The following is a 21190-nucleotide window of genomic DNA, read 5'->3' as shown; positions in this document are numbered from 1 at the left end:
CAAGCAGGGTTAGTTGTGTCCCTGGAGAACAAACTAGAAACATTATTGACTATTATACTTAGACAGAAGGATGAGGAGGAGTAGGAGAGATGCTACTAGTATTTAGTGGGAAGAAGCTGTGGATGCTCCTAAATATCGTACAGTACACTGAACAGTCCCCCACAACAAAGAATAATCTGGTCCAAATATCACTGTGCTAGGTTTGAAATCCTATCAAGGGTTAATGAATATGCCAGTCATTTGGGGAGGGGGGCTGGACTTTGGAGAAAAATTCAGGACATATTCTTACTGAGTGGTTTTGATATATATTTCTTACTATCACCAATTTATTACTAATTGAATGAAATGTATTAAATATTGAGATTTCAGTCATGTGTCCATGCAGAGTGATTCCTTGTCTTCTTGGGTGACTTCAGTCAAAAACAGGAAGGAATCAATGTTTTTGTCGTTGTTAGGATTTTTTGTTTCTCTGTGAACAACCTGGTGATCAGGTTGGGGGCTCCACCGAAGTTGTGAAGTGTGAAGGACCTGGGAGACTGTGTTCTGTTACTGAGTGCTAGTGTGACATTTAGAAGCTCAGATGATCTTTCTGCATCATACTTTTCTCACCCATAAATTAAGGGAGTTGTATTACATATGAGAATCTATGTCTTTGGTATGAGTAAAATAGAAAAAGCAATTCTCAGTAAGTGATCTTCTCACACGGTGTAATTACCATCACTTATTCTTATGTGAAGACTAAACATTCCTCTAGTAATAACAATGTTAATCCTGAAGTGGGCTGCCATTAAAGGGAATGTTCTCTGCAAAGAGCCCGAGACCCTGGGCTCTTTCTTCTGTCATGTCTTCTCTTAAGGACAGATTCCCACAGTCAACATTGATGTGACAATGCAGTGGTGTGATCTAGTGGGCTCTTATTATTTTATTATTCAGTTTTGTTGTGGTCTACTTTAGTGAAAGCAGATGGTTTATCTGGATTATTTTAGAATTAGGTGGGTAGGAAAATGAAAAATATATATACACAGGGAAACTTATTTTTATACCTCTAGATGGGAAAGATGAGGAACAAGTATCTAAAACCAAAGCTCTGGAGTCCAGTTATTGACATGCCTCAAATAGTAAAAGCATGACCCAATCTAAATACAGCCCTGGTGATCCTCACATTTGGACGCTGTGAACACAACCCAGAAAGATTTTGTTATCTGCTTGGAATGCATTGTGTGTCTTTTTCCAGTTTGTTCTATCTAATTTGTGTGTGTGTGTGTGTGTGTGTATTTAAATTTAAAAGTTGCTTATAAAGAGAGGTAAGGGCTGGAGTTGTGGCTCAGTGGTAGAGTGCTTGCCTAGCACATATGAGGCACTGGGTTCGATCGTTAGCACCACATCTACAACAATAACAACAACAAAAGAGGTAGAAAATACTATTATCTATAGGCAAGTTTATGGAGGAGCAGTGGATCACGGAGAATGCTGAGAATGAAGCCTGGACTCTGGGAAGCCACAGAGGTGGCTGCTAGAGGCCAGTACCTCCCACTGCCCTGTTATTAGGTGTGTTCCAGTCCCACCACCAGTCCTTGTCACTGGCTTAAAAAAAAAATTTACCTAGTCTTTTTTGTCAACCATCAAAGCAAGGTTTCTTCCTAAAGCCCATGCTTTTCCAAGAATGTGCCAGCAGCCTTGGCGGTCTCTGAATTTCAAACAAAGTCTGTTGGGGTCTGGATTTTGAGCCTGGACTTCTGTCTGCCTCCCCATGCTGTTTGATGTGATCCAGTCTTGCTCTGTCTGTCTGACTTGGAAGGCAGATACATGTCCTAGAGAAAGGCAGGCCAAAAGATGGGGCAGGGGCTGACCTTCCCACAGGAGATGAAAAAAGCCAAGCCTCATCCTTCTGCTCCCTCCATTTTGTTTTATAAAGAAAATTCTAAAGCCAGGATGACAAGAAGGTTTTATCCTGAGTGTCACCTTCGAACTGACTGCGAATGCATATTTGGAACAATTATAATTATTTTCTTAGGCTCCACAGGAAAGAACTCTGTGATCAATTAGTGATGCCTGACATAGGTGGTTGGAAGCTGTGATGGCAGATGGGTTTTATATTTTCCACCATTGTCCAGTATAGATTAACAATGTGACTTTAGGAATGGCACTAGCTTTTAATTGGGACGCTTAGATTCCTATAAATGTATGTGAGATAGTTGACCCTGATGAAAAAAGTGAGCTCCTAAATCAGATTATCTGGATTGGAATATAAGCTGTCTTTTCCTACCCATGAACTCTTAGAAAAATTGCTAGACCTTTCTCTGTCTAAAGAGTGATGACTCTTTTCAGTTGTTGTAAGCATAAAATGACTTAGTAGACATTATTTGTAATAATGCCTAGCACATAATAAACCTTTAATCAGTGTTGGCAGATGAGTTGAACAGTGGCCCAAAAAGATATGTCCACTTGAAATCTCAGCATGTGACCTTATTTGAAATAAGGGTCTTTACAGATATAATTAAGATATATTAAGGTGAGATCATCCTGGATTAAGGTGAACCCTAAACACATTAATGGGTGTACTTATGAGGCAGAAAAAGAGAAGACAAATAGGGACATAAGGGAGAATTTCATGTGAAGATGGAGACAGAGATTGGAGTGATGTACCTACAATCAAAGAATGTCAAGTATTGCTGACCATCATTGGAAACTAGGAGATGGCCATGGTTTCTCCTTCAGAGTCTCTAGAAGGAACCAAATCTGCTGAGACCTTGCTTTTGGACTTCTGGCCTCCAGAACTGTGAGAGGATAGATTTCTGTTATTTTAAACCACCAAATGGTAAGTTGTTTTGGCAGCTGTAGGAAACTAATACCCTTGAGTATTGGTAGTATTGTTGATGTTGTCTTTAAGATAAGGATCAGGGACTTGGCTATTTCGTGATTTGGGCAGTTCCAAAAGTTTTTGACTTTGATGAAGTTAGCTAGAATCTTAGATAGCTAAAAGCACCGCTGATGGTGAATGACTTGTTTAGTGGAGTCCTTTTCCCTCTCATCATGCTGCAGAAGATCTAAATGTGAAATTATGAAGATACAGAATGAAGAAGAAAGGCATAGAAAGTTGATGAGATGGAAGTGGAATGATTGGCAGTAGAATGGACAAGGCATCTTTCTGGTATGAATACCAACAATTTCATCAGAACTTTAGAGGATAAAGGGAGTTTTATTTTAGGAAAAGTGAGCTCTCAGACAAAGATTTTTAAATCTGTGAAGAGAATGTTATCTCCAGACTGATCCCCAAACATTCTTGGCAAGGGGCAGTGGGGACTGAGAGGGACAGAAAAGAGACCCAAAGGATAGATGATAATTTAGCTGACTTAAAGCAAGCTGAAACATTTATAACCTGAGAATACAATAACCACCTTCTCGGTCAAGAAACTGGATTTTTTTTTTTTTTGAGCCAGCACTTTCTGCATGTTCAGATCAGTCTAGCTCCATATATGTTTTTGTAGAAGCACAGGTCAGCCAAGGGAAGGATGGCCCTGGACTCAAGACAGCACTCCAGGCCTGTAATCTCACTGTAATCTCAGATCTGCCATTAGTGCATGATCTCCCAGTCTCAGTTTTAAACACATAGAAAAGGGAAGTGAGTGTGTCTAGCATCATATTCTGAGAACAGACAAAAATAGACTTACCTTGCACAGAGCCTGGCAGGTAGCAGGGGAGGGGTGTCTATGTATGTGTGTTTGTGTGTGTGTGTTTAGCTTTTATAAGCACCTAAATTGAGAAAATCCATGAACTAGGCATCTTGGGGGATTAAAAAGATGTTTAAAAAAGTTGTCTACATGTAGAAAAGCTCTATATTGTATAGAAGACAAAGGCATGCGTAGAAGAATGCAATATTAACCAAGAAAGCCAATCATTTTGGTTCTGTTTTGGTTTTCCAGATTAGAGATTATGCAAGGGCTTCACAGGGGATACTCAATTGAATGTGAATCTTCAAAAATAAGTAGCATTTCCATAATTGGGTAGATCAGGCATGAGCTTCTTAGAAGACAATTCGATGGATGGTGTAGAAATATAAACACATGCCATGAACGTACAGAGTGGAGCAAGCAATTATCAGGAGTTCAGAATAGGGAGGTAAGGCTGCAACTGCAAATTTGCACTAGCAAATTGGAAAGCCACAGTAAGGAATTTTGGCCCAGAATCTAGTGGAGAAAAATGATTGAGAAAGAGGGGAAGGACAGAGAAATACCAAAAAAAAAAAAAAAAACAAAAAAGGAAACATACAAAATACGTATTGAGTGAAAGTCAAATTAATAGAAGATGGACACAGATTGTCTTGGGGGAAAAGGCAGAGGAAGGAAAAGAAGATGGTTTGAGGTTTTTAACCAGAGTTAAATATGATATCATAAAGATGAACTCCAAGTACGTCTCAAATTTTTTCAATTACTTAGCTTTATTATTTTTGGTTATGCTTTTGTTTTTTCAAAGTGAATATATCCTTTTTAGTAGTTGTAAAAATAAAGTATTTCTATTATCATAACATCAATCATTCAGAAGTATATAGGCAATGAAGACACCCCCACCACCTCATGGAGACAGTTGTTGTTAACATTTTAATAGCTGAAATTTATTTTCTTCTTCCCCCTTCCCTTTCTCCCTTCTTTTCTTCATCCTTCCTCCCTTTATTTCTAGGTATATATAATTTTGCGCGAAAGTGGTGAAACAGTGCTTTGTTAGTGAGCACAGATTTACCTCATCATTTTTAATAGCCATGGAGCATTTCACTTTATCTGTGGTATGATGATTTATTTAACTATTCTCTGTTATATGCTGAGTTTGTCTCCAGTCTTTCTGCTAGAGATCACACATTTTATAGCCTTTGTATATATTTCTAAACACTTTTGCCAACATTGACTTTAGATAATTTTTTTAAGTCTTTGATTTGGAAGCTCCTACACATGACGTGCAAAGGAGGGACGATCCCCTCATTCTTGTGTGTGTGTGTGTGTGTGTGTGTGTATTTTGTAAATGAAGAAAGATTTACAGGTGTATAGTCCGTTTATACTTGTTTGTGTATGAAATGCCTATTCCTTCCTTTTGCCCCTTTTGTCTCGTGAGACATTTGATCAATCAGTTTATATATTAAAGAATATATCTTTCATTGTAAACATGAAAACATGTAAGTTTCTATGTGTATCGGCCATTTGTTTATTCATGTTTTCACATCTACCAATCCTTTCTTCCTAGTTTTTTGTTTTTAAGTTATGCCTAACAAAGGACCTACTACTATTTCCACAAATGGCAGATAAATGTTTGAAGCAGTGGGTCTGGAAGCTGCCCCGTTGCCCTCTGTCATTTACTGAATGGACTGCACAATCCTGCTGAGCTTCCTAGTGGCAGAATAAAAGAGGATATTATTAAGAGTTTTGACTGTCTTGAAATAGGAGTTTGCCATCTCTCTGAAATCTCACCTCCTGACAAATTCCTCAAACTAACCTGAAATCAGAACCAATGTTGGGGTGGCATGGGGGATGAGAATGACTGTGAATGGTATTCACTGCAATCCTGGGGAGAAGTCATTTCTAATTCAGAGCATGGCCTTTTCCCTGAGACTTTCCTCACTCCTTTCTGTCCACAGTTGTGGTGTCAGCTGATATTTGTTTCTGACTGAAGAGGCAACAACAATATCAGCTTTTTTGTCCTATTTGTACAACCTCTGGTGCAGGTAGCTATCAAATTGAAAAATTAACCTGGGCTTCTGTGAACTTAGCTACCTCCATCCCTTTACAAAAGGAGCTTCTTGAATTTAGTGTTCTAGGCCTTTATAAACCAGTGTTCTAGTCTGTGATATGTGATCTAGAGGGGAAAAAAGTATTGACATACTCTTTCTATGAGTGCCATTACAAAGTTTAAAATAAAAAAGAAAAGAAAAAAGGGATTCTAAATAATTTAAATGGTGAGGTTTTAGAGAAAATGCTACCTGTAAGCAAACCAGTTGGTGGTTTTAAAGTATTTTAAGTTTTTATTTATTTATTTATTTATCTATCTATCTATCTATCTATCTTAATTTGGTATATATGACAGTAAAATGCATTTTGATTTATTATACACAATTTCAGCACAACTTTTCATTTCTCTGGTTGTACATGATGTAGCATTGCACCCTATGTGCAGTCTTATATGTACATAGGACAATGATGTCCATCTCATTCCACCATCTTTGCTGACAACTGCACTCTCCCCACCCTCCCGCCCCTTTGCCCAATCAAAGTTCCTCCATTTTTCTCATGCCTCCCCCTTCCCCGTTTTGTATCAGCATCTACTTATCAGAGTAAACATTCAGCCTTTGGTTTTGGGGGATTGGCTTACTTCACTTAGCATGATATTCTCCAACTCCATCCATTTATCTGCAAATGCCATGATTTTATTTTCTTTTAATGCTGAGTAATATTCCACTGTGTATATAGACCACAGTTTCTTTATCCATTCTTTTATTAAAGGGCATCTAGGTTGCTTCCACAGTTTAGCTATTATAAATTGAGTTGCTATGAACATTGATATGGCTGCATTACTATAGTATGCAGATTTTAAGTCCTTTGGGAAAACTACAGACCACTAAAGAAAGAAATTGAAGAAGACCTTAGAAAATGGAAAGATCTCCCATGCTCTTGGGTACTCAACATAAATATTGTCAAAATGGCCATACTACCCAAAGCGCTATACAGATTCAATGTGATTTCAATTAAAATCCCAACATCATTCCTTATAGAAATAAAAAAAAAGCAATCATGATATTCATTTAGAAAAATTAAAGATCCAGAATAGCCAAAGCAATTCTGCTAGCAAGAAAAGTGAAGAGGAATACACAATATCAGACCTTAAACTATACTATGAAGCTATAGTAACAGAAACAGCATGGTGTTGGCACCAAAACAGATAAGTAGACCAATGGTACAGAATAGAAGACACAGAATCAAACCCACATAAATATAGTTATCTCATACTAGACAAAGGTACCAAAAACATACATCAGAGAAAAGATAGCCTCTTCAACAAATGGTGAAGTTTTTTATTGTTAGCATGCAACCCAAATGTTGTTAGCAAATTTTCATAAACACTTTTGCTTTTCCATTTTTGCCTATTCTTCATAGTGTTTTTTTTAATTCTGACATCCATTTTAAAGTAGTGCCTATAGTATTTTTCAGTGTCTATGTTTTAGATGATAGTAGCAATAATCTTTTTTATATTTTTCTTTGATTTTAGTATTTTAACAATTATATGTATTCCTTTAAAGTTTTTTTAAATTGACCTGTAGCATGTATAGAAGTTATTATTATTTCAGATGGCCAAATTTCAAAAAGAGAACACATATAACTAAAAAATCCAGCACCCAGATCAATAACTAGAATGTCTTGAGCACTTCAGAAGTCTGCCCCTTCCAATCTTCATTTCCCTCAAAGGTATCACTATTAAGATTTCTAACACTGTAAATTAATTTTGCCTTGTTTGAACTTTGTTAGTGGAATCATATGTTATACAGTCTTTTTTTCTGATTATTTTGCACAACATGTTCATTAAATTTATCCATATGTTTGTGTGTACTTGTAGTCAATTTATTCTCATTATTCTGGAGTATCTGGTTGCTCCAAGTATGCCATGTTGATTTTTATTCTTTTGGTCAATAGATAATTTGGACTATTTCTCTTTGGAGAATATTTTTAGTAGTGTGGCTCTGATGTTCTATTAGTTGTGTTTTAATGAACATTTACACACTTCTCTTGTGTGTATACCCAGGAGTAGAAAGGCATATATCAAACACATATATTCAGCCTTTCCAAAGTGGTAGCAGGGAGTGCATACCCACATTTTGCATGAAAGTGAACCTGACTGCTATCCATTTTTTATATTTTGTTGAGAAAAATATCAGTATTTAATATTTGAAAAGAATCAAAAACTGTTCATTTACTTTGGCATGGTTTCCATTATTTGCTTTTATCTGAGAACTCACAAGTTACTCTATAGGTAATAGGGTCTGAAGTAAATTGGGTGTAAATGCACAATCCTTCTCTCATTCCAGTTTACAAAGCCCAGCAGAAAACATTTGTTACCCTATATTTTTACAATACTTCATTGTGATATGAGGAGGCTCCACGCTTTAAGAAAAGGAAATTGGGAGGGGAGAACTAATATGATCCAGTGTGAATTTAGTATAACAACTGGAGCCTTTGCAAAGGAAGGAGCCAACAGGTCTGACATGAAGCACTGGGGCCACATGGTTTTGCAGTGGGATTAAGGGAATGGAAGAACTTTGTGCTTTTCATCAGAAAGTCATCCCCACAAACAATCTATATTTAAAGTGAAATATTTCAAACTTTCAAAAAGAAACTGCAAGGGAAAATGAAACTGGCTCCACAATGTGAAGACCTTTTTCTAAATATGAAATCTATGACAATAAATCATGATTTCTTCTTAAACTTATACCATAAGTTGGATGGGGAAAGGTGTGTCAAAAGAATTTGATGCAATGAAATAAAATTCCATGTTCCATCCATCTAATTCAATATTGTTAACCTAATTATCAATCTTATAGAATCTGATCTATCAGTTGGGAATTTAATTATGCTGCTGTAACCAACAGACATTGAAATGCAGTGGCTCCCACAAGATAGTTTATTTCTTCCTAACATCAAAGTCTGAATAGGCCATGTAGGACTGACTTGCTGGTTTGACAGTGATGGGATGCAGGCTCTCTCTTACTGCTCTCCTACCCTTAGCACAAGGCAGTTCTTCCTCTGTCCAGTCTGTGCTTTAGCTACCAGAAGAGAAGAAAGGGATAGGGAGGCCATATTCCCTTCCTAGAAGGGAGTAGTGAATGCTGTGTATATTGCTAGTGTGTTCATGGCGTGCCCAGAACTTAGTCTACATGACCACATCTAGCTACAGGTAGACAGATAAGTGTGGTCCTTAGCTGAGTGCCACAGGCCAGCTAAGCTTCTGTAGCTATAGAAGGGAATAATGGAGATGGGAGAACATTTGTACCTATGTGGTTTCTAAAACTTTATGACTGTTTTTATCACATTTTTATTTGTGTATGCTGATCTCTCCTTCATCTCTCTCTCACTCCTTATCTTTATTTGTTTTCTTCCTTGCATAGAACTCATCTCTGAACCCTCCACTCACTCACTCTTCCTAACCAGGAGACAAGGACAACCAGCATTGAGGTCTTTATCTGGGAAAACAGAAACCTTTCCTTCCTTTCTTCCTTTCTTTCTTTCCTTCCCTTCTCCCTCCCTCTTTTTTTTCCCCTCAGTCTAGATATAATTTGCCTAAGGTAATGGAAACCATTTCTAGAATCCCAAAAAGAGTCTATTTTCCCTTGATAAAGTCAAGCTAAAAAAAAAAAAATTCCACCCTAATTCCTAGCAACCTATATTTAACCAGAGTACTTGTCAGTATGTGTTAGAGAAATAATAGTTATCAGTCTCTGGTGAATTATAAAGGAAAATAATTCGTTAACCTTGAGATAGCAGGGGTGCTGGACAGCTGAATAGCAGAGCCCCTCTACTCTTCAATAGGACTGGGAGCTTGGAATGCATTGTCTTCAGAGACAAGGCCAACCCAGCATTCATTGTGTGTCCCTGGAACAGGACACCCACATTCCTTTGTAAGCTTTTCTCAGCTCATCTGCAACCCTTCAACACTTCTGAGCCTCTTGTGGTTGTCTTAAAGGGTGCAATTTTTTGGCAGTCAGATTTCGAACATCATTTTAGGAGAGAAATTGAACTTATTTAGCTCTGGAATTAGACAACCTGAGTTTGACTTCAATCTCACCATTACTCACTGTTGGGGCTTTCGGCAAGTTTCTTAATGTTCTTCTGAGCTTGAATCTCCCCCACTCCTTTCCTTTTCCCTCCCTCCCTTCCTCCTTTCCTTCCTTTTGTGCCACAGATCCAACCAGGGGCTTTGTGCATGCTAGGCATGCATTCTACCACTGAGCTACATCCCCAACCTCTCCCTGCATTTTTTTAGCATGAAGAGATTTTGTAGTGACCTTGAATTACTTTACTTTACTCATTCATGCAACATGTGGTGGTTGCAGGTAAACAGAGGAGGGATAAGTGTGGGTCTCATCTAGGATGAATATGGAGGCCAGAAAATACACATTTCATTTGCACAGATGTGGTCAGTCTGGGTTGACTATATGCCTGGGAGGATGTTTCCAACAAGAATGCAATACAATAAAGCAATTAGGAGTTTGGATTCTGAAGTTAGATCTAGGACGGACCCCCAACTCCATGTGGCTGCCTCCGAGTTTTAGCTCCCTTGTGGTGTATTGCCAAATTCTTTGTAGAATCAAATCCCAGCTCCATCCCTTTCTAATTATGTGGCTTTAAGCAAATTATTTAATCTATCTCTATTTAAGTCTCTTTCTTTAAATGGAACCATAACAGAACCTGCCATATATTTTTAAAAAATTTAAATGATGTAACACATGGAAAGCATTTAGTATATAGCACCTGGATCATAGCAAATGCCCAGCAAAAGGTAGCTGCTGTCATATTTTGGTCATTGCCAGGTTTTGTTTTAATTGTTTATTAGTTGAAGGTTTTTTCCCCCTGATTGGAGCATCTGATTTATTTTAAAAATGCAACACATTTATTTATTTGTTCTAATTTGTTATACATGACAGAAGAATGCATTTTGATTCATAGTACACAAATGTAGCACAATTTTTTATTTCTCTGGTTGTACACAAAGTAGAGTGACACCATTCATGTCTTCATACATGTACCTAGGGTAATGATGTCCATTTCATTCCACCATCTTTCCTATCCTCTGCTCCCTCCATTCCCCTCCTTCCCCTTTGCCCTATCTAAAGTTCCTCCATTCCTCCCATGCCCCACCTCCCCCATTGTGGATCAGCATCCATTTATCAGAGAAAACATTCAGCCTTTGGTTTTGGGGATTGACTTTACTTCACTTAGCATGATATTCTCCAACTACATCCATTTATCTGCAATGCCATGGTTTTATTATCTTTTAATGCTGAGTAATATTCCAATATTCCATTGTGTATATATACCACAGTTTCTTTATCCATTGATGAATGGATTGAAGGACACCTAGGTTGATTCCATAGTTGAGCTATCGTGAATTGAGCTGCTGCTGTAAACATTGACATGGCTACACCACTGTAGTATGCTGATTTTAAATCCTTCAGGTATAATCTGAGGAGTAGGATAGCTAGGTCAAATGATGGTTCCATTTAAAGTTTTCTAAGGAATCTCCATACTGCTTTACAGATTGGTTGCACCAATTTGCAGTCCCACTAGCAATATAAGAGTGTGCCTTTTTCCCCACGTCCTTGCCAACACTCATTGTTGCTTGTATTCTTTTTATTTTATTTTTTTATTTGTTTTAATGAGTTAGTTATACATGACAGTAGAATGCATTTATGCATTTATGCACTTGGATATATCATACATAGATGGGATATAATTTCTCATTTTCTCATTTTTCTGAATTTACATGTTTCAGAATCATATTGGTCATGTAGTCACATATATACATACAGTAATAATGTCTGTTTCATTCTACTATCTTTCCTGTCTCCACAACCCCTCCCCTTCCCTCCTATCACTTCTCTCTACCTAATCTAAAGTAACACTATTCTTCCCTAGTGCCCCCCACCTTATTGTGAATTAGCATCTGCATATTAGAGAAAACATTCAGCCTTTGGTTTTGTGGGATTGACTTATTTCGCTTAGCATGATATTCTCTAACTCCAACCATTTACTGGCAAATGCCATAATTTTCCTCCTCTTTAAAGATGAGTAATATGAGTATATATACAACATTTTCTTCATCCATTCATCTATTGAGGGACACCTAGGTTGGTTGCATAGTCTAGCTATTGTGAGTTGAGCTGCTATAAACATTGATGTGGATGCATCACTGTAGTATGCTGATTTCAAGTCCTTTGGTTATAAACCAAGGAGTTGGATAGCTGGGTCAAATGGTGGTTCCATTCCCAACTTTCTGAGGAATCTCCATACTGCTTTCCATAGTGGTTGCACCAATTTGCAGTCCCACCAGCAATGTATGAGTGTATCTTTTTCACCACATCCTCACCAACATTTATTGTTGCCTGTATTCTTGATGACTGCCATTCTGATGGGAATGAGATGAAATCTTAAGAATAGTTTTGATTTGCATTTCTCTAATTGCCAGAGATATTGAACACTAATATATATATATATATATATATATATATATATATATATATATATTGATCAATTGTATTTCTTCTTCTGTGAAGTGTCTGTTCAGTTCCTTAGCTCACTTATTGATTGGGTTTTTTTTTTTTTTGGTATTAAGTTTTTTGAGTTCTTTATATATCCTAGAGATTAATGCTTTATTGGAGGTGCATGTGATGAAGATTTTCTCCCAATCTGTAGGCTCTCTCCTCACATTATCAATTGTTTCCTTTGTTGAGAAGAAGCTTTTAAATTTGAATCCATCCCATTTATTGATTCTTGATTTTAATTCTTGTGCTTTAGGAGTCTTGTTAAGGAAGTCAGATCCTAGGCTGACATGGTGCAGATTTGGGCCTATTTTTTCTTCTATTAGGCACAGGGTCTCTGTTCTAATGCTTAAATCTTTGATCCACTTTGAGTTGATGTTTGTCATACTAGACAAAGGTGCTTGTAGTCTTAATAAGTGCCATTCTGACTGGAGTGAAATGAAATCTTAGAGTAGTTTTGATTTGCATTTCTCTAATTGCTAGACATGTAAAAAAAATCAACAAATTTTTAAATGGGACAAAAATCATTTGCAAAAAACATTAAGAAATGATTATATTTAACCATAGTCAGCTCATAATAGAGCAAATAATTCATGCTATATCAATTATTCTATATTCTATAGCATGTTTACTGAACTGGCAACTGAGAAAGATTTGGTTGAAGGAAGGTAGAGGAACTTTATCTGGTAAGAATCAGAACTAAGGGGCTCCATAATTATCTAGCATACTCTCGATATTGTATCTATGGTTAGAAATGTACATGATAGGAACTCCAGGTATATTCTGGAGTCTTCATTTAAGGTCACAGTCAATTGTGGCCATGATGTAACACTTGATCTGAGTTACTTTTTGTACTAAGCAGTCATCTTCATAGATTCATCTGTGCTTGCATGGTAATGGTTCAAACCATGGATCCTTTGCAATCCTTAAAGTCACTCAATACTTCTACCCCAATTTTTCAGTTTCAGCCATTACACAATCAGTTATACAAGGGATAAACTTAGCATACAGACAGTCCATCATTGATTGCACTAGGTCCAGTTTGGCTTTAATGGAAAAATTGATCATGTTGATATCAACCAGGATATGATAAGGTAGGCCCAGTTGTGTATTGTAATGGAAGAATAAGCAGGAAGAGGGAACTTCTCTTTCCTTCGATGCACTAGGATGGTTCTTTTGTTTCTTTAAGGTTTTGACTTATCCTTTTCTTTCAGCCTCTCTTCTCTAAGACCTAAGCATTCGTTTCATGGTCACATACTTCCTTGCTTTCTTTTGCATTCCCATGTTTCACCACACACCTGTTTTTTTGGATACCTACTTGAAGTTTTAACAATTTTAAGAATGATTGGCCTACAATAAGCTGCACTAATTTAATATATACATTTTGAAATGTTCTGACATATGGACATATATGTTAGACAATCAAGATAATGAACATACCCATTATTCCCTCAAATTTCCCAGTTCCTTTGAAATCTATCCTACCTTTCCATGACTTCTCCATTCTTATTCCTAGCAAGTACTGATCTGTACGCTTTATGTCCCTGTGCTATATATGAGTTCACAATTTCTAGAATTTTATATAAATGAACTCATGTACTCTTTTATGACTTGCTTATTACCACTCAATATATTACATGAATCACCAGGTTTTGATTTTTATTGCTTACAAGTATGTATGTCATCAATATTGGTATACTATCCATTGAATTTTTAGACATTAAAATTGTTTCTAGTTTGGAGCTTCTATAACTAAAATATTACGTTCGTTCATGTACAAGGTTTTCTATGCACACATTTTTCCTTTTCTCTTGGGTAAATACCTAATAGCGGAATGACTGTGTGATATGGTATGTCTTTTGATAAATTGTTTTTTGTTTTCCAAAGTGTTTGCATTATTTTGCCTTCTCAACCTCAGTATATAAGAATTCTAGTTTCTCCAAATCCTAGCCAATACTTTGTATGGTCAATCTTTTAAATTCAACCATTTGGATAAATGTGCAGTAGTATATTATTGTGATTTCAGTTGTCTTTCCCTAATGACAATAAGCACATCTCCTCATGTGCTTATTTGCCACCTGTATATATTCTTTAGTAAATGTTTTAGGTATTTTGTCTATTTTATATTAGGTTGTTTTGTTTTATTTTTGAGTTTAAAGAATACTTTATTCTGTATTTAACTTCTTTATTACATATATGATTTGTAAGTATTTTCTTCTGGTGTGGGGATTGCATCTTTTATTTTAAAGCTTTTTTAATGGGAGCATAAATATTTAGGATTCTTATGGTTAAATGACTCATTTTTCATTATGGAATGACCCTCTTCATCCCTGCTAATACCATTTTCTGAAAACAACTTTAATTTTCTTCTGATTAGTATAAGCCTATCTTCTAACTTTTTAATTTTTATCTTTATAAAAAGATAAAAATAAGTCTTCATACTTACAGTGTCTTATTTGTAGGCAGCATATATTTGAGTCTTCCTTTTTTTAGCCAATATGAAAATTTCTGCCCTTTAATTGAGGTAATTAGGCCAAGTACAGTTATTTTTATTCTTTGTTATGGTCAGGCTTGAATGTATCAGCTTGCTTTATTTTTTTAACTACCCCATATTTTCAATAATCCTTTTTTTTCTGTTGACTTCTTGTGTCTTAATTGAAAAACTTGAATGGAATTACTTTTGTTTTCTTTTTCATCTCTTTCACTATAGCTCTGTTTTATTATTTTAGTGGTTGCTTTAAGGTAGATGGCATATATTCTTAATCCTTAACCTTCCTTCAAATGATATTATACTGTTCCATGTATAATTCAAGAACCTTACAATATTGTATTTCTGTTTTTCTCTCCTGACTTTTGTGCTTTTGCTATATACATTTTATTCCTATTTGTATTAAATAAGAGCCACAAAATGTTTTTATGTTTACTGTAAGTAGTTAGTTATCTTTTAAAGAAAAATAAACAATAAGAAAAAACCTATTTACCTATGCAGTTAACATTTTTGCTGTTCATTATTCCTTTTTGTACATAAAAAATACCATCTGCTATCATACTTCTAATGCTAAAGACATTAGCATGTTTTATAGTTTAGGTCTATTGGTAATGAATTTCATAAAATTTATTGGTGTGAGGATTCTTTATTCTCATTTTGAAGATACTTTTTCTAGATAAAGAATTCTAGGTCTACTATTTTTTTTCTATTTCTTTCTTTCCTTCCTCCCCCTGCCCTTGGTACTTTAAAATGTTGCTCCACTGTCTTCTAACTTACATTGTTTCTGATGAGAAATCTGCTGTCATCCTTACTTTCTTTCTTTGTAATAATGGATCAGTTTTCACCTGACTGTTGTTAAGATTTTTCTGTCATTGATTTTACATAATTTGATTATGATGGGCCTTGCTTTAGTGTTTTCATGTCTCTTGTTCTTGATATTTATTATATGTCTTGGATGTCTGGGTTTATAGTTTTTGTTACTGTAACTTTAAGCTATCCTAATTAATCGCAGGTGTCATTTAATAGATTATTTAAATTATTCATTTCTTTTTGTAGTTTGTTTCTTTTAAGAAATTGGTCTCTTGTTAGTGTTTTCAGCTATATGGACAGATAATTATAGGTAGTATTTCCTTATTCATATTTTAGACTTTATAATAATGATAGTATTCTTTTTTCCCCCTGATATAATTTCTGTGTTCTTTCTTCTATTTTTGGTCAGTATAACTGAAGGTTTATCAATTTGAGTGATCTTATCAAGTAATAAACTTTTCATTTTGTTAATTGTAATTTGAATCCTTTGTAGTTTAGACTCTTGGTTTTGATAAAATCCTTTAGAGAATATTGAATATTTTTATCTTAGCAGGCCAGAAAGACAAAATTTCTCTAGGACTTTTAATTGTGTAGGTTGCTGCTGGAACCTCGGGAGTCCTCAGGAAGTTGCTTTGTAATTTTTTCTGGGATGCTCTGTAAACAGTAAGAGGGATTACTGAGGCTATAGTGGGCTATTCTCTGTTGGCCAGCAGTGAAGTCCCAGAGTCTCATATAAAGAATTGATGTCACTTGCCATTATTCAGCTTTCCCTATATTCTTTAGAATTTCCCTTTGAAGTTTGTTTTCTCATACTTCTTTTGGCTTAAGCAGTTTTTCCAGCAGTCATATTGGTAGGACAACTGTGACTCTAGCTAAGCGTTTAAGGTGGCTGATAACTTTCTAGCTAGCTTCAGTTGGTTTGGCCACAGAGATGGTTGTCCTGAAATTGGGCAATGCTATATGGCTTTTCAGTGTTGTTTCTGAGTGGAACAGGTTTGTAAAACCCTATCACTGCCTTTATCCACATGTACAGTGGCATTTCTGAGTAATTAGATGTATCATTTGTTGAAGTAAGGTAAGGGTTGATTATGACTATATAACCACTTACTCTGTCTCATATTCTCTCTCTCTCTCTCTCTCTCTCTCTCTCTCTCTCTCTCTCTCTCTCTGAGGGAATGAATAAATATACTGGAATAAGGCCAGGAATCATATACAAAAAATAACATAGAAAAAATGTTCCTTACTCAAGAAGGAATTGTTGCAGAGGAATCCAGAACAATTAGATGGTGTTACTTCCTTTTGTTAAGGTAGAAATCTGGGGTCATAACTAATGTAAAGAAGGGCATTGTCAGTTACAAGTAAAGTGATGCTGTTGTTAAAATGAAACAGACTGTGCTTTGCTCTGTGACCTCTCACTCCTGCCAGCTCTCCAGTGATAGCCATTGGCCCCAATGAGAGTTGGGCAGAGAGTTGGAACCCTTCCCAGACCAGAATAAGTCTCACTAGCCCTTGTGTTTGAAAACTATTTTAAATCTTTTTGGAGCTATTCATGTAGTCATAGATAATGTGGGAAATAAATACCTTGCTAAATAAATACGTTTAATAAAGACTTTCTATAGAGTGAGCAAAGGAGAACAAAAAGTGAAGTATAGAAATTGTAGCCTCATTTCCTTGCCATGGTTTAAGATACTGTTTGGATCCCAGTTTCAGCCTTTTATAAAATGGGCAGGGCAACATATCTGATAAAGTAAACCATGAAATAAAATTATTAAGCAGTGATGACTGTCAGACTTTCTTTTGTGTGTGCTACATGGACTATCTCATTTAATCTCCCAGCATCCTAGACTATACACAATTAGTATTCCTTTTAGCTGTGTGAGGCATTGGAGCTTATACAAGATACCTGTTTTGCCAAAGACAAGTAGTTATGCTTAAAACTAGTGTATTCTGACTCTAGATTCTGGTAGACTCTTGAACATTATGGCTATCCAGTCACAAAGGTCAATTGGAGCCCTCATTCTCATTGGTGGTGCTTCCTGGATCACTGTGTCCACATTCATTTCAAGGCCTGTGTTGGTTAGTGCCTTGCATTCAGGCAATCCTAGATTGATTCTTGTTGCCTATCATGTCATGGAAGAGCAAAATGAAGGCACATGTGAGAGTTCCTGGGGGCACCTCTGACTTCTTATTGGCCAGTATTGCTTTGGTTAAAGCAATTTGTGGTGCTGTTGACAATCACCTGAATGCTCATTAGATGCTGAGGACTATGTGAAGCTTTGATTCTTATAGCAGTTTCTCCCTTCCTTCCTCTCTCCCTTCCTTCTTTCCTTCCTTCCTTTCTATTTGTTTTGTTTTTATTATTTTTTACTTCAATTACTCCAGAAAGGAAACTGCTCATATCTCAACTCTGTAAAACAGGAGTGGAGATAAGAATAGGAATGTTATACTTAGAAATAATCAAAACAAAACTGCCAAACACAATAAAGATACTAACACTAGCAAATAGTTTCTCTTGTACAGAACTTTGTGATATTGCCACAGGTGAAACATTAGTTTTCCAGAGAAGAGTAAAATATCTTTTAAGATACAACTGAAATTATCACAGGACTCAAAGAATGATGATACATGGATAATGGTCTAGATATAAAAATTTTCAGGTTAACTGTGCCAGTCAGAAAAACCAACACAATATGACCTCAAATAAGAATTATTAGCAGAAACCAAGGATATAGCTCAATGGCAGGGCATTTGCCTAGAACGTGTAGGACTCTCAGTTTAAACTCCAGCACTGCCACAAAAAAAAGATAAAGAATTATTACTGATTTTAGGTGGATTTTCACATTCTAGAGAAAAGTTGTAGGGTTGTAGCCCAGAGGAAGAGCATTCGCCCAGCATGCGAGAGGCCCTGGGTTTGATCCTCAGCACCACATAAAAATAAAATATTGTGTCTGTCTATAACTAAAAAATAAATATATATTTAAAAAATAGAGAAAAGTGATGTTAAATAGAGCTACACAGACAAAAAGATATATAAATACCAGCACACATAAAAACACCTTGTGACAATTCCAGAAAATATGTGTATTATATCCTGCTCTGGGGGGTTCAGAACATAATTATTTAGATAAATAAATTTGTTAAATTTCATATTGTATTTCCCAGTCACTCTGACCATGGAACTTTTCTTTGTTAAATGATTAAAAATCCTAGGATACCAGGGCCACACTTTGGGGAATGTCACTCCAAGACCCATCTGTATAAAACAGTGTAAGAGTGTTTTAAGGATAGCGTACACCTTCTCTGCCTCAGCATAGTCCTGAAATTGTGATGCTGAAGATGACGCAGCCCTGCACACAGCTTGAAATGGGAAAGAACTCCAAGCTCTCGCCCCTTGGTACTCCCTGGTAGAAATTCTTTGTGAACCATAAATCTAGTTTTTAAAAAGTGAAAGTTACTAAAATAGGTCATGATAAAAAAAAGATTACTCAGCCCAAACCCCAGGCTAATGATGAGTAATCATAAAATAGTGATGATTAAAAGGGAAAAAAAGAACTATTGGGCTTATCTAGAACAGAGAATAAAAATGAAAGAACATGTGTGCTGTAATTCCATATAATTCTCCATTTCATGAGGAAAATGTAAACATTTATCTCAGTAGCTAACCACAATTAGGAAAGAACAGCTTTGCTGTACCCATTTCATGTTAGTGTACAATTAAAAGCCAAGAGGGTAAGCCAATACTTCTTAAATTTTAGTGTACATCTGAGTGACACATAGGTTTTCTAAAAAATTCAGGGCCCCCAAATGCACTGAGATCTTAATTTGCAGGTGTGGGTTGAAGCTCAGGAATCTGTGCTTTTACAATTTTGAGAAACACTGATTTAAACTATGTGATCATACTAGAAGTGATAAAGTGTGTAGGAGCCCTCAGAACCCTCAACATAAATAACCATTCTACCTGGGCTGATTTTTGGCAAAATGTCAAAAAATCCATTGCCTTTTATATTAGTTGGAGTCAACTAACTGCTTTAACACATAGACCCTAAAAGTATAAATACAGAAACATACTGGACTTTGTTTCTTGATCATACCAAGTTTATTTGTCACTCACATAAAAGCCCAAAGAAAGTCCAAGCTAACAGTAGTCCCTGCTCCTACATGATTATTCTGGGTCCAGGATGATGGAGAGTTGTCCATCTTCAACTTGTGCCTGGAAAACTATGAATAGGCTGAATTTGGGCTCTCCCATTCATATTATTGACACTCTAACTCCCAGTACTTTAGAATGTGAGTGTGTTTGGAGACAAGGCCTTAAGGAGGCAAGTAAGTTAACATGAGTCCTCTAGGATGGGCCAATGTGACGGGGTCTTAGTAAGAAGAAGAAATTGGGGCATATGGAGACATCAGGGGTACATGTGAACAAAGATCATAGTCAGAAGGTGGCCATTCACAAGCCAAAGAGAGGCTCCAGGAGAAATTGAATCTACTGCCACCTTGATCTCACAGTCTTCCAGACTGTGAGAAAATACATTTCTGTTATTTGAACCACCCAGGCTGTGATATTGGGTTATGGCAGCCTGAGCAGATTGATACAAATGGGGATTTAAGGACTGTCATGGAAGTAGTACACATTATTTTCATTCGTACTTCATTAAATAGAAATCAGTCACGTTTCACTAACCGCAATGTAGACTATAAAGTGCAACCTAGCTACACACCATTAAGAAGATAAAATGAGTTTAGTGAATGGTACAATATAGTGTCTGCCATACCCTTTTACCCTTGTTTTGTATTTGACTACCCATTTACGGGTCTAGAGGAAGCCAGTTGATTTCAGTAGGCCAGTCACTATATCTTCTCCAGCTTTTTGGTGCTCTTCTAAAGTGGGGGTGGGAGAGAGGCCCCATCAAAGGCAGAAGAAAGATGGATCTGCAGAATGAGAGTCAGTTCCTGGTCCCATATGCCCTAAACCAATAAGTTGGAAGTTGGAAGGAAAAAAAATATGGAAAGAAGAAAGACTGACAGGTAGGAATGGGAAGGCCAAGAGGAAGAACCATCATTGTTGTCCATAACCAATGGGAAAAGATTATTTCAAAAGCAGGTCTGTTAGCTACAACCCTGTGAGGTATAGAGGGTTTATTTTTAATTTTTAATTTAAGGCTAACATCCATTAAAAAAAAGTAGACAAAAGAAACGTATATCTGGAGGAATTTCTTCACAATCAATTGACCCATAAAACCAAAGTCTGGATCATGAAATAGAAGATGAGCCCTGCAGCAGCTCGGTCTTACATCTTCAGTCTCTACACCCCCTTGGGTAATCTCTGTCCAGACTTTTAACCCTGTAGATTACATTTGCTTGTTGAAATTTGTGCAAATGGGATCCTACAGTGTGTACTAATTGGTGTCTGGTTTCTTTGACTCAATAGTATGTTATGAAATTTATCCATGTTGTGCTTATCCATATTTAGTCTTATTGTATTTCATTGTATAATTATATCATAATTCATGTATCCTTTCTCCTCTCGATGGTCATTTAGGTTGTTAGTAGTTTGAGGCTAACACAAACAATAATGGTACTTGATATGCCAAAAGAAATGTGTA

The 21190-nt window shown here is 36.3% G+C and overlaps 1 protein-coding gene and 1 pseudogene across 1 annotated transcript in view; one reads left to right on the top strand and one right to left on the bottom strand.

The window, feature by feature from the left end:
- Positions 1 to 21190, top strand: part of LOC139706414 (ERC protein 2-like) — a gene marked incomplete at its 5' end in the record, with an annotated part of 375567 nt that overhangs the window by 273704 nt on the left and 80673 nt on the right. The gene's annotated exons all lie outside the window — the stretch shown is intronic.
- Positions 12989 to 13573, bottom strand: LOC139707334 (rRNA-processing protein FCF1 homolog pseudogene; annotated as a pseudogene).

Source organism: Marmota flaviventris, chromosome 1 (genome assembly GCF_047511675.1).
Source record: "Marmota flaviventris isolate mMarFla1 chromosome 1, mMarFla1.hap1, whole genome shotgun sequence".
Lineage (NCBI taxonomy): Eukaryota > Metazoa > Chordata > Mammalia > Rodentia > Sciuridae > Marmota > Marmota flaviventris.
The sequence above is the reverse complement of the archived record's forward strand: the minus strand, read 5'-3'. Positions and strand labels throughout refer to the sequence as shown.